Source organism: Anopheles funestus (assembly GCF_943734845.2).
Source record: "Anopheles funestus chromosome X unlocalized genomic scaffold, idAnoFuneDA-416_04 X_unloc_33, whole genome shotgun sequence".
Classification (NCBI taxonomy): domain Eukaryota; kingdom Metazoa; phylum Arthropoda; class Insecta; order Diptera; family Culicidae; genus Anopheles; species Anopheles funestus.
The window spans coordinates 15,001-28,614 of NW_026045158.1; positions in this window are offsets into that span (position 1 = coordinate 15,001).

The following is a 13,614-nucleotide window of genomic DNA, read 5'->3' on the forward strand; positions in this document are numbered from 1 at the left end:
CTACAGCCGCCAGCAGGCGGGCTCGAGACGATTTCGGGCCGCTGTGATTAGGCAGAAGCCGTGCCACCGCCTGGGCGACCTTCTCCGCCTTCGCCGCTGCCTTCTCGACGTGAGGGAGCCAGGATAGATGATCCTGGAGCCAGACTCCCAGGTAGCGGATGGACCGGGAGAAGGGAACCACTACACCGCCGATGTTGATGGAGACCGACGGTGGTCTCTTCAGGCTGGAGATGATCGTCATCTCAGTCTTCTCGGGCGCCAGGGAGAGACGGTGACGAGTCAGCCATTCTGCAATCGATGCTACAGCTGTCTCGGCCTTCGAGGCCGCGGCTTCGGGAGTCACCGCCGGGACGAGAAGTACCAAGTCGTCGGCATAACCGACTAGCTCGGTCCCCTGTGGCAGCGACACTCCCAGGACCCCCGTCGTACAGCACGTTCCACAAGGTTGGCCCCAGAATGGAGCCCTGCGGAACTCCCGCGCTGATGTGCTGCTCGACGGGTCCCTCACTGGTTTCGATGATTAACCGCCGGTCCTTGAAGTAGCTGCGAATTATCCTACGCAGCGGGGATGGCACGCCTTTCTCACGCAGCACGTTGGCGATGGACTGCCAGGACGCGGTGTTGAACGCGTTGCGGACGTCCAACGCTACCACCATCAGGCAGCGATTGTCTCGCTGGTTAGTCCGGCGGAAGGACTTGGCCGTCCTTCCCATCTCCACAACTCGCTGGATCGCGCTGATGGTGGATCGCCCCTTCCGGAAGCCGTACTGGTGATCCGACAGTCGTGGGGCTTCAGGGTCCTCAAGGTGAAGATTCAACCGGGACAGGATCAGGCGCTCCAACACCTTGCCGAGTGCGTCTAGCATGCACAACGGCCGGTACGAGGAGCTTTCCCCGGGAGGTTTGCCAGGCTTTGGCAGCAGCACCAAGCGCTGCCTCTTCCATGACGAAGGAAACTCGCCACGGTCGAGACAGTCCTGGTACAGACGGCAGAAGACCTCCGGGTACTCCCTGAACGCTGTCTTCACGGCTGCATTGGGGATCCCGTCCAATCCCGGCGCCTTCCGGTTGGCCATGCACGCCACGATGTCCAGCAGCTCTCGCGTGGTGACAGGCATCAGCGACTGCCCATCCTCGACGTCCTCCTCTGCCGGCCACTCGACAGCCGGGTGAGTCGGAAACAGGTCCCCAGAGATGCGTAGCAGCTCCTCCTTGTCAGTCTCGGGAGGCACGTAACTGCCACGAATCCGAGACATGACAGTCCGGTACCCTGCTCCGAACTCGTTCTCCTCCGCCAGTCGGATGAGCTCATCAAACTCAGTGCGCTTGCTGGCCCGAATCGCCTTCTCCATGGCCCGCCTCGCAGTCCGGTGGTGCGCTGCTGCGATGCTGCGCTCCTGCAAATCGACCGTGGCAACCATACGGTCGCGAGCTGCTGCACATTCCTCACGAAGGCGTGTGAGCTCCGGTGTCCACCAGAAGAGGGCTCGATGGGGATCACGGTGCGACGAGGTGATCCGCGCCATCGTTTGGTCGCATGCCCGCAACATGGCATCGACCATCCCCTCCTGGTTTACTGCTCGCTCCTCGAAGTTCGCTGCGCTAAGTGCTGCTCGGAACGCCTCGGCTGAAAACTGCGAAGCCTTCCATCTCCTGCTTGACTGGTGGCCTCGTACCCGCTGCTGGTCGTGCTGCTGCTGTCGCCGGCGATTTTGCTGTTGTTGTTGCCGCCGATGATGCCGCTGCTGCTGCGGTCGCTGGTTCTGGCTTTGGTGCTGCTGCTGACGTTGGAGCTGAGGTGAGGAGGACGGCCCGACGGTGTAAAGGATGTACCGGTGGTCGGAAGCCGTATAAAACCGCGCCAACGAGTCAGGAGCCACTGCCCATGTGTCGGGGCGCGCGATAGTCTCGCTCGCGAACGAGACATCCACGACGCTGGGTGTGGCAACACCGTTCCCGACGAACGTTGGGGTTGTTCCCTGGTTGAGGATCCTCAGCCCAAGCTGCTCGATGGTGTTGAGCAGCGCCTCACCTCGCACGGTGTTCCGCTCGCTTCCCCACTCCTCATGCCAGGCGTTGAAGTCGCCTGCCACTACGACGTGATGGTGGGAAAGTGCCTCCAGTTCGAGCGCCTCAAGAAAATGCTCGAACTCACCGAGAGTCAGTCGTGGAGGAGCATAGCAGCTGACGAAAACAACTCCTCCAATCTGGGCGGCCACCAATCCGGGCGTTGGGCTGCGCCACACACGCTGGATGGGATATGCTCCGGTGGCCACCACGGCCACTGCCCCCGATGAGTCCACTGACCACGTTCCGTTGTTCTCCGGAGGCCGGTACACCTCCGAAAGCAGCAGCACGTCGATCCGCTCAGTCCGAGCGGATTGCAGAACGAAATCCTGTGCGGTGCGTCCACCACCCAGGTTCGCCTGCAACACTCGCAGTTGTTGCCTCACACCTGGCACGGTGCCGGCAGTTGTCCACAGCTCTGGTGACCGATGTTGTGCGGGCCACCACACTTAAGGCATTTGGGCTCCAAAGCGCAGGCTTTCGCCAGATGACCGGTGCTGCCACAGCGGAAGCATTTGCCTCGGTAGTCCGCTTCATTCCGACAGTCCCGCACGATGTGCCCCGTTTCCAGGCACCGCAGACAGCGACGCTGGGAGATCGGACGACGAGGGACCTCATGAGCCACGCTGATGCACTGGCAAAGAGACAGTTTTGCCTCGTACAGCTGCTGCGCCTTTACCAGCGGAAGACGAACACGTGCGCGCTTCGTGCCATCGCTCAGCTCCCAAACTTCACAGAAGGTGATGCCCGGGGCTACTCCAAGCTTAGCCCGAATCGCCTCCTTCACCTCATCAACGGTGGCCAGCGAGTCGACATGGGTGATCAGCAGCTCACCCATCTCAGTCAGCACTCGCACTGCACCCATTTCGCCAATGACACTCTGGATCTTATCCGCGAGTGCCTCACTGTCCGCGCTTCGACTAATGGGGACACGGAGATGATCCTGTGCCGTTCGCCGGCCCATCCCGATAGCCGTGCGGACCTCTTCCAGTTCTGGGGCCGTACGTAGCTTCAGATACACCTGCGTCCAGGTTGTACCTACTGCCGGCGCCACTTCGATGGTGTCTGGACGCACGTTACGGCGAGTCGGCTTTTGTTGACTCTGCTGTTGCTGTTGTCGCGGCTGGCTCTGCTGCTGCACCGTTGGCCGCTGCTGTCGCGTCTGCTGCTGCTGTTGTAACGTTGGCCCCTGCTGTTGCGTCTGCTGCCGCTTCTGCAACGCCGGCCACTGCTGGCGTGTCTGCTGCTGCTGACGCTGCTGGGATGGCTGTTGCTGCCGGATTTGTTGCTGCTGCTGCTGCTGTTGTGATGGCTGCGCCTTACCACGGCGATTGCCACGCTTGCGCTGCACGCGCTTAACCGGCTCACTACTGGCCACCTCTGCCCACGTGCGCTGCTCCTCGGCGATGCTGGCGTAGTAACCCTGAGCAGTCACATTCTTGGCGCCAATCGACTGCAGGATAAGCTCGTTCAGCGCCTGCCGGTCCTTCATGTGTTCTTCCCGAAGCCGCTCTTCACGCTGGCGAGCCTGCTCCTGGACCGCCTGTAGCTCCTGACGAGCACGCTCCTGAACCTGCTGCATATCAATCCGAGCCTGCTCGGCGTTGGCGTCCATACGCTGACGGAGAGCCGAGAGCTCCTGCTGCAGGTCCTGAATTGTCGACAGTAGCTGCTCATTAGTGAGGGAAGTCTCACTCATGAGCTTCCTCAGCTCGACCATCTCCGAGCTAGCTGGCTTCATTGTCGGTAGGGACACTCTAGTCACGGCCACTTTCGCCTCCATAATCTGCGGAAGCTTGGCCGGTCTCACGTCGGATGAGTCAGCCCTGGGACGAAGGGATCGCCCAGATACTGACATTTTCCGCACTTTATGCTGGATTTACTCCCCCTCACGGGAGGACGCCAGCAGCGGACTGCCCCGTGAGAACCACCACAGCAGAAATGGTATTCGAGCAGTAAAATCGTTCAGGGAGGTGGTGTTTCGTCACGTTAGGTCGTTCCACGATTTATCAAGACCGAGCTAGACCCCCAAAAATGCCGAATTGGCCAGGGGGGGGGTGGAAAATGACCCAGGGGGGTGGGGGGCTAGATGTAATTGCCCCTCCTGAGCAAAACTCCCGAACACACCAAGCTCCTATCTCCCCTCCTTTCACCCGAAAATGGCGAAAAACCCGAAAATCCACCAAAAATCCGCGATTCCTGATCCGGGGGGGGCGGTGGGTGGGTGGTGGGGGCGCGGAAAAAATTTCAGGGGGTGTGGCAAGTGGTCCCCGAATTTTAGAGCCCAAAACCGGAATTTTTTGCAGCCCGCAAATAATTTTCCGCAGCGTTTTTATGTTTTTCACCTTTTTAACGCCTTAATAAGGAAATCCGGAAAATGCGGGGGGGGTGCTGGAGGTCCGGAAAAAATCCAGGGGGTGCGTCTGGAGGTCCCCGAATTTTCCAGCACAAAACCGGAATTTTCCACTGCACTTGTGTAATTTTCCGGCGAAGTCCAAAATTTAATGCACCTTGATAAGGCCTTAATAAGGCCGGGGGTCACTGAGGGCGATGGGGTGAGGTGGGAGCGGGGGGAAAAATTTTCCCCGAATCGTCTCTCCGTGCTCAACCACCTCCAACACTCACGAAACCGATCAGGCGATAAAAATTTTCCACTTTATAACACACTCAATATTTTGTACCATGGGAAAATGCCGCCTGGGCAGTTCTGTCACCACGTGTTGCAAAAGTGTTTTCCACTTTTTTCAGCACTAAAATCACCGATTTTGATGCGGTTTTTTCACAAAATCACTTCTTTGGCACTCCGCACACGATTTAAAACATATCCGGTCCAAATCCGTTCAAAATTCACTGAGCTGTGAGTGTCCAAAGTTCCCCATACAAAATGTATGGGCACCAAAATATCGTTTTTTGTCGCACTTCCACTGCTCCGATCGACTCGGAAACCGTTTTATCGGCTTCAGCGGCCACGATTTACCTTAAATCAACCTCTTCCGGCAGGAAAAGAGGTGATTTTTTGCACACCTGAACACCGGTTCACTTTGGTGCTCCCGGAGGGGGCAAAAACACAACAAAACTATATTTGCACAAAAATTGTCGTTTTTTGGCCGAACTTCACTATTTTTGGGTAAATCGGGTGCTCTAAGCACGATTTTGACACTTTTAAAACGATTTTATTACGATTTTCACCAAATTTTCACCACTTCTTGACGGAGCGTTTGTTTACCACATCTTCACTTGTCAGCACCCAGGTGACAATACACAGGGATAACTGGCTTGTGGCCGCCAAGCGTTCATAGCGACGTGGCTTTTTGATCCTTCGATGTCGGCTCTTCCTATCATTGTAAAGCAAAATTTACCAAGCGTAGGATTGTTCACCCTTTCAAGGGAACGTGAGCTGGGTTTAGACCGTCGTGAGACAGGTTAGTTTTACCCTACTGGTGTGCATTGTTTGTCGCTATCTTAACGGAATTCCTGTGCAGTACGAGAGGAACCACAGGTACGGACCACTGGCTCAATACTAGTTCGAACGGACTATGGTATGACGCTACGTCCGCTGGATTATGCCTGAACGCCTCTAAGGTCGTATCCAATCCGAGCTGATAGCGCTTCTTATACCCATTAGGTGGTCGTAAGCTAGCGGGCCTAACAACCCTCCGAGAACCGTCCGTGCTGTCCATTGGCACACTGGCGTCTCATCCCCGCTTACTACTAGGCCGCAAAGGGCGGGTTCGCGCTGCACGTGTTAGTACCATACATGTTGGGAACACCGGTGGACGAGCTTGCCGACTGTGGATATCACTAGTTTCGACACCTACGACCGCCCGCAAACGACGGGACTACAGGCTGGGAGCTTCAAGTTGTAGAGATGCGTTCGCATCGATCCTCTCAGGCGACCCATGCTTGGTGGTTAGTGCTTGCGCGTGCACGCCCCGTGTGTGCTGGAATTGGCCAACCAGTGCACATTGGTGGTGCGTACCGTGACTTGCACCATGTGACGAGAGTGTTGAAGAACACTGTGTGGTGACTCTATGCCTATGTGATGGGGTGCTTGTAACACACGACCGAACCGACGGCTCGTTGGATGGTCACGACAGTGTGGTGCAGGTGCGCCCATGTGTAACGAATACATTGAGTGCCGTTGGAGGTTAGCGGTTGGTTGGTTGCATGCTACAACTTCGCGTTGTACATGGGCTGGCCGCTGCGCTTCCTTCGGGTTGCCACTTGATGTTGATAGGGTTGATGTATTGTGTTCGTTGACTTTTGGTTCATTCCAAAAGTCTTCGGACTTAGATAATTTTACAAGTGTCGGCGCTCTCGGACCGAAAATAAGAAGACAACTAAGAAGAAAAAGAGAAAGAAGCTAATAGTGGAAAGTATTCTTCTTCAAAGAAGGAACAAAAATTTTACAAGTGTTGAAAAATTTCCTAAGTCCAAAAAATTTTCTAAGTCCAGAAAATTTTCTAAGTCCCATAAAATGGAACATGATGAAGAAGATACAGAAGTTGAAAATTTTTCTAAGTCCAAAAAATTTTCTAAGTCCAGAAAATTTTCTAAGTCCAAAGTGTTGGAACAATTTCCAAAGGCCCATAGGTTGCACTGAATTTTCCTAAGTTGGCCACAAGTACCCATGAGGTATCGAGAAGGTTCACCCGAAGGACATAATATGTCCCAAAGTACCGATAGAGTACCCACAAATAGCACCGCGTTGGCCTAAGTTGGCCAAAAGTACCGATAGAGTACCCACAAATAGCACTGAGTTGGCCTAAGTTGGCCAAAAGTACCGATAGAGTACCCACAAATAGCACCGAATGGGCCTAAGTTGGCCAAAAGTACCGATAGAGTACCCACAAGAAGCACTGAGTTGGCCTAAGTTGGCCAAAAGTACCGATAGAGTACCCACAAATAGCACCCAGTTGGCCTAAGTTGGCCAAAAGTACCGATAGAGCACCCACAAGTAGCACCCAATTGGCCTATGTTGGCCAAAAGTACCGATAGAGTACCCCCAAATAGCACCGAATGGGCCTAAGATGGCCAAAAGTACCGATAGAGTACCCACAAAGAGCACCCAATTGGCCTAAGTTGGCCAAAAGTACCGATAGAGTACCCACAAATAGCACCGAATGGGCCTAACATGGCCAAAAGTACCGATAGAGCACCCACATATAGCACCGAGTGGGCCTAACATGGCCAAAAGTACCGATAGAGCACCCACATATAGCACCCCATTGGCCTAAGTTGGCCAAAAGTACCGATAGAGTACCCACAAATAGCACCGCGTTGGCCTAAGTTGGCCAAAAGTACCGATAGAGTACCCACAAATAGCACTGAGTTGGCCTAAGTTGGCCAAAAGTACCGATAGAGTACCCACAAATAGCACCGAATGGGCCTAAGTTGGCCAAAAGTACCGATAGAGTACCCACAAGAAGCACTGAGTTGGCCTAAGTTGGCCAAAAGTACCGATAGAGTACCCACAAATAGCACCCAGTTGGCCTATGTTGGCCAAAAGTACCGATAGAGCACCCACAAGTAGCACCCAATTGGCCTATGTTGGCCAAAAGTACCGATAGAGTACCCACAAATAGCACCCAATTGGCCTAAGTTGGCCAAAAGTACCGATAGAGTACCCACAAATAGCACCGAGTGGGCCTAACATGGCCAAAAGTACCGATAGAGCACCCACATATAGCACCCCATTGGCCTAAGTTGGCCAAAAGTACCGATAGAGTACCCACAAAGAGCACCCAATTGGCCTAAGTTGGCCAAAAGTACCGCCAAGTAGCACCATAGAGGCCCGAGTAGAGCGAAATGTGGGCCAAATTGAACATTTGAAAATTTTTACAAGTCCAGAAAATTTTCTAAGTCCAGAAAATTTTCTAAGTCCAAAGAGTTGGACAAATTTCCTTAGGCCCAAAGGTTGCACTGAATGTTCCTAAGTTGGCCATCAGTACCCATGAAGTATCGCGAAGGTTCACCCGAAAGACACAATATGCCCTAAAGTACCCACAGAGTACCCACAAGTTGCACCCAATTGGCCTAAGTTGGCCAAAAGTACCGACAAGTAGCACCATAGAGGCCCGAGTAGAGCGAAATGTGGGCCAAAGTACCGAGTAGTTGCAACAAATGCCCAAATGGATACCAAAATGTGGTACCAAGCACCTAACTGTTGCAACAAATGCTAGCTTTCTGAGCAAAAGCTGTGGACCAATTTCGTAGAAGAACCGCCTAGGCGAAAAGGCAAAAATCGCCGAAGCTGGCCCGCTCGCAGAGCTCGCGGGCCAGGAGATACTCATAGGGCGATTTACTAGAGTGGGGAACTTGAGAATTTTTGTGTCCGAGACTTTGGGCAACTTCGCGGCCGCCCCCTTAAAGTAAAAGATTTTCTCTGGGTGCCTAAAATTCGCAATTCCCGCAAAGTCGGGAAGACGTTAAAGTTTTTGACCAAAAAATGGCCATCGATTTAAGGTGATTTTCCAATAAGAAAATGCTTCCTATTTTGAACTTTTTCGAATATTTCCTAAACTAAGCGTCGGAGCACATGGCCGTGGAGGAACTTTTGGTAGCTTTTGGCAAGGGCTATCGGATGAAATAATGCGAAAGGCCATCGGAGCGATATTGGATAAATGCGGGCCCATAAACGTACCTAAGAAGTGAAAATTGGTACCTTGCACGCAGGATGCAAGAAATGCTTGAGTGTTAACCATCATCGGTACCAAGTACCTAGGTTATATCGAGTGCGTAGATGGAAGTCGGTACCAAAGGGAAACCTTCCTAGGCTAGGTGCACGCAAGTGAGTATGGATCGATCAGTAGAAAGATGGGAAGCCATAGGAAACCTTCCTAGGCTAGGTGCACGCAAGTGAGTATGGATCGATCAGTAGAAAGATGGGAAGCCCAAGGAAACCTTCCTAGGCTAGGTGCACGCAAGTGAGTATGGATCGATCAGTAGAAAGATGGGAAGCCATAGGAAACCTTCCTAGGCTAGGTGCACGCAAGTGAGTATGGATCGATCAGTAGAAAGATGGGAAGCCATAGGAAACCTTCCTAGGCTAGGTGCACGCAAGTGAGTATGGATCGATCAGTAGAAAGATGGGAAGCCATAGGAAACCTTCCTAGGCTAGGTGCACGCAAGTGAGTATGGATCGATCAGTAGAAAGATGGGAAGCCATAGGAAACCTTCCTAGGCTAGGTGCACGCAAGTGAGTTTGGATCGATCAGTAGAAAGATGGGAAGCCATAGGAAACCTTCCTAGGCTAGGTGCACGCAAGTGAGTATGGATCGATCAGTAGAAAGATGGGAAGCCATAGGAAACCTTCCTAGGCTAGGTGCACGCAAGTGAGTATGGATCGATCAGTAGAAAGATGGGAAGCCATAGGAAACCTTCCTAGGCTAGGTGCACGCAAGTGAGTATGGATCGATCAGTAGAAAGATGGGAAGCCCAAGGAAACCTTCCTAGGCTAGGTGCACGCAAGTGAGTATGGATCGATCAGTAGAAAGATGGGAAGCCCAAGGAAACCTTCCTAGGCTAGGTGCACGCAAGTGAGTATGGATCGATCAGTAGAAAGATGGGAAGCCATAGGAAACCTTCCTAGGCTAGGTGCACGCAAGTGAGTATGGATCGATCAGTAGAAAGATGGGAAGCCATAGGAAACCTTCCTAGGCTAGGTGCACGCAAGTGAGTATGGATCGATCAGTAGAAAGATGGGAAGCCATAGGAAACCTTCCTAGGCTAGGTGCACGCAAGTGAGTATGGATCGATCAGTAGAAAGATGGGAAGCCCAAGGAAACCTTCCTAGGCTAGGTGCACGCAAGTGAGTATGGATCGATCAGTAGAAAGATGGGAAGCCCAAGGAAACCTTCCTAGGCTAGGTGCACGCAAGTGAGTATGGATCGATCAGTAGAAAGATGGGAAGCCCAAGGAAACCTTCCTAGGCTAGGTGCACGCAAGTGAGTATGGATCGATCAGTAGAAAGATGGGAAGCCATAGGAAACCTTCCTAGGCTAGGTGCACGCAAGTGAGTATGGATCGATCAGTAGAAAGATGGGAAGCCATAGGAAACCTTCCTAGGCTAGGTGCACGCAAGTGAGTATGGATCGATCAGTAGAAAGATGGGAAGCCATAGGAAACCTTCCTAGGCTAGGTGCACGCAAGTGAGTATGGATCGATCAGTAGAAAGATGGGAAGCCATAGGAAACCTTCCTAGGCTAGGTGCACGCAAGTGAGTATGGATCGATCAGTAGAAAGATGGGAAGCCATAGGAAACCTTCCTAGGCTAGGTGCACGCAAGTGAGTATGGATCGATCAGTAGAAAGATGGGAAGCCCAAGGAAACCTTCCTAGGCTAGGTGCACGCAAGTGAGTATGGATCGATCAGTAGAAAGTGGGAAGCCCAAGGAAACCTTCCTAGGCTAGGTGCACGCAAGTGAGTATGGATCGATCAGTAGAAAGATGGGAAGCCATAGGAAACCTTCCTAGGCTAGGTGCACGCAAGTGAGTATGGATCGATCAGTAGAAAGATGGGAAGCCCAAGGAAACCTTCCTAGGCTAGGTGCACGCAAGTGAGTATGGATCGATCAGTAGAAAGATGGGAAGCCATAGGAAACCTTCCTAGGCTAGGTGCACGCAAGTGAGTATGGATCGATCAGTAGAAAGATGGGAAGCCCAAGGAAACCTTCCTAGGCTAGGTGCACGCAAGTGAGTATGGATCGATCAGTAGAAAGATGGGAAGCCCAAGGAAACCTTCCTAGGCTAGGTGCACGCAAGTGAGTATGGATCGATCAGTAGAAAGATGGGAAGCCATAGGAAACCTTCCTAGGCTAGGTGCACGCAAGTGAGTATGGATCGATCAGTAGAAAGATGGGAAGCCCAAGGAAACCTTCCTAGGCTAGGTGCACGCAAGTGAGTATGGATCGATCAGTAGAAAGATGGGAAGCCCAAGGAAACCTTCCTAGGCTAGGTGCACGCAAGTGAGTATGGATCGATCAGTAGAAAGATGGGAAGCCATAGGAAACCTTCCTAGGCTAGGTGCACGCAAGTGAGTATGGATCGATCAGTAGAAAGATGGGAAGCCATAGGAAACCTTCCTAGGCTAGGTGCACGCAAGTGAGTATGGATCGATCAGTAGAAAGATGGGAAGCCCAAGGAAACCTTCCTAGGCTAGGTGCACGCAAGTGAGTATGGATCGATCAGTAGAAAGATGGGAAGCCATAGGAAACCTTCCTAGGCTAGGTGCACGCAAGTGAGTATGGATCGATCAGTAGAAAGATGGGAAGCCCAAGGAAACCTTCCTAGGCTAGGTGCACGCAAGTGAGTATGGATCGATCAGTAGAAAGATGGGAAGCCCAAGGAAACCTTCCTAGGCTAGGTGCACGCAAGTGAGTATGGATCGATCAGTAGAAAGATGGGAAGCCATAGGAAACCTTCCTAGGCTAGGTGCACGCAAGTGAGTATGGATCGATCAGTAGAAAGATGGGAAGCCATAGGAAACCTTCCTAGGCTAGGTGCACGCAAGTGAGTATGGATCGATCAGTAGAAAGATGGGAAGCCATAGGAAACCTTCCTAGGCTAGGTGCACGCAAGTGAGTATGGATCGATCAGTAGAAAGATGGGAAGCCATAGGAAACCTTCCTAGGCTAGGTGCACGCAAGTGAGTATGGATCGATCAGTAGAAAGATGGGAAGCCATAGGAAACCTTCCTAGGCTAGGTGCACGCAAGTGAGTATGGATCGATCAGTAGAAAGATGGGAAGCCATAGGAAACCTTCCTAGGCTAGGTGCACGCAAGTGAGTATGGATCGATCAGTAGAAAGATGGGAAGCCCAAGGAAACCTTCCTAGGCTAGGTGCACGCAAGTGAGTATGGATCGATCAGTAGAAAGATGGGAAGCCCAAGGAAACCTTCCTAGGCTAGGTGCACGCAAGTGAGTATGGATCGATCAGTAGAAAGATGGGAAGCCATAGGAAACCTTCCTAGGCTAGGTGCACGCAAGTGAGTATGGATCGATCAGTAGAAAGATGGGAAGCCCAAGGAAACCTTCCTAGGCTAGGTGCACGCAAGTGAGTATGGATCGATCAGTAGAAAGATGGGAAGCCATAGGAAACCTTCCTAGGCTAGGTGCACGCAAGTGAGTATGGATCGATCAGTAGAAAGATGGGAAGCCCAAGGAAACCTTCCTAGGCTAGGTGCACGCAAGTGAGTATGGATCGATCAGTAGAAAGATGGGAAGCCCAAGGAAACCTTCCTAGGCTAGGTGCACGCAAGTGAGTATGGATCGATCAGTAGAAAGATGGGAAGCCATAGGAAACCTTCCTAGGCTAGGTGCACGCAAGTGAGTATGGATCGATCAGTAGAAAGATGGGAAGCCCAAGGAAACCTTCCTAGGCTAGGTGCACGCAAGTGAGTATGGATCGATCAGTAGAAAGATGGGAAGCCATAGGAAACCTTCCTAGGCTAGGTGCACGCAAGTGAGTATGGATCGATCAGTAGAAAGATGGGAAGCCATAGGAAACCTTCCTAGGCTAGGTGCACGCAAGTGAGTATGGATCGATCAGTAGAAAGATGGGAAGCCATAGGAAACCTTCCTAGGCTAGGTGCACGCAAGTGAGTATGGATCGATCAGTAGAAAGATGGGAAGCCATAGGAAACCTTCCTAGGCTAGGTGCACGCAAGTGAGTATGGATCGATCAGTAGAAAGATGGGAAGCCATAGGAAACCTTCCTAGGCTAGGTGCACGCAAGTGAGTATGGATCGATCAGTAGAAAGATGGGAAGCCCAAGGAAACCTTCCTAGGCTAGGTGCACGCAAGTGAGTATGGATCGATCAGTAGAAAGATGGGAAGCCATAGGAAACCTTCCTAGGCTAGGTGCACGCAAGTGAGTATGGATCGATCAGTAGAAAGATGGGAAGCCCAAGGAAACCTTCCTAGGCTAGGTGCACGCAAGTGAGTATGGATCGATCAGTAGAAAGATGGGAAGCCCAAGGAAACCTTCCTAGGCTAGGTGCACGCAAGTGAGTATGGATCGATCAGTAGAAAGATGGGAAGCCCAAGGAAACCTTCCTAGGCTAGGTGCACGCAAGTGAGTATGGATCGATCAGTAGAAAGATGGGAAGCCCAAGGAAACCTTCCTAGGCTAGGTGCACGCAAGTGAGTATGGATCGATCAGTAGAAAGATGGGAAGCCCAAGGAAACCTTCCTAGGCTAGGTGCACGCAAGTGAGTATGGATCGATCAGTAGAAAGATGGGAAGCCCAAGGAAACCTTCCTAGGCTAGGTGCACGCAAGTGAGTATGGATCGATCAGTAGAAAGATGGGAAGCCCAAGGAAACCTTCCTAGGCTAGGTGCACGCAAGTGAGTATGGATCGATCAGTAGAAAGATGGGAAGCCCAAGGAAACCTTCCTAGGCTAGGTGCACGCAAGTGAGTATGGATCGATCAGTAGAAAGATGGGAAGCCATAGGAAACCTTCCTAGGCTAGGTGCACGCAAGTGAGTATGGATCGATCAGTAGAAAGATGGGAAGCCCAAGGAAACCTTCCTAGGCTAGGTGCACGC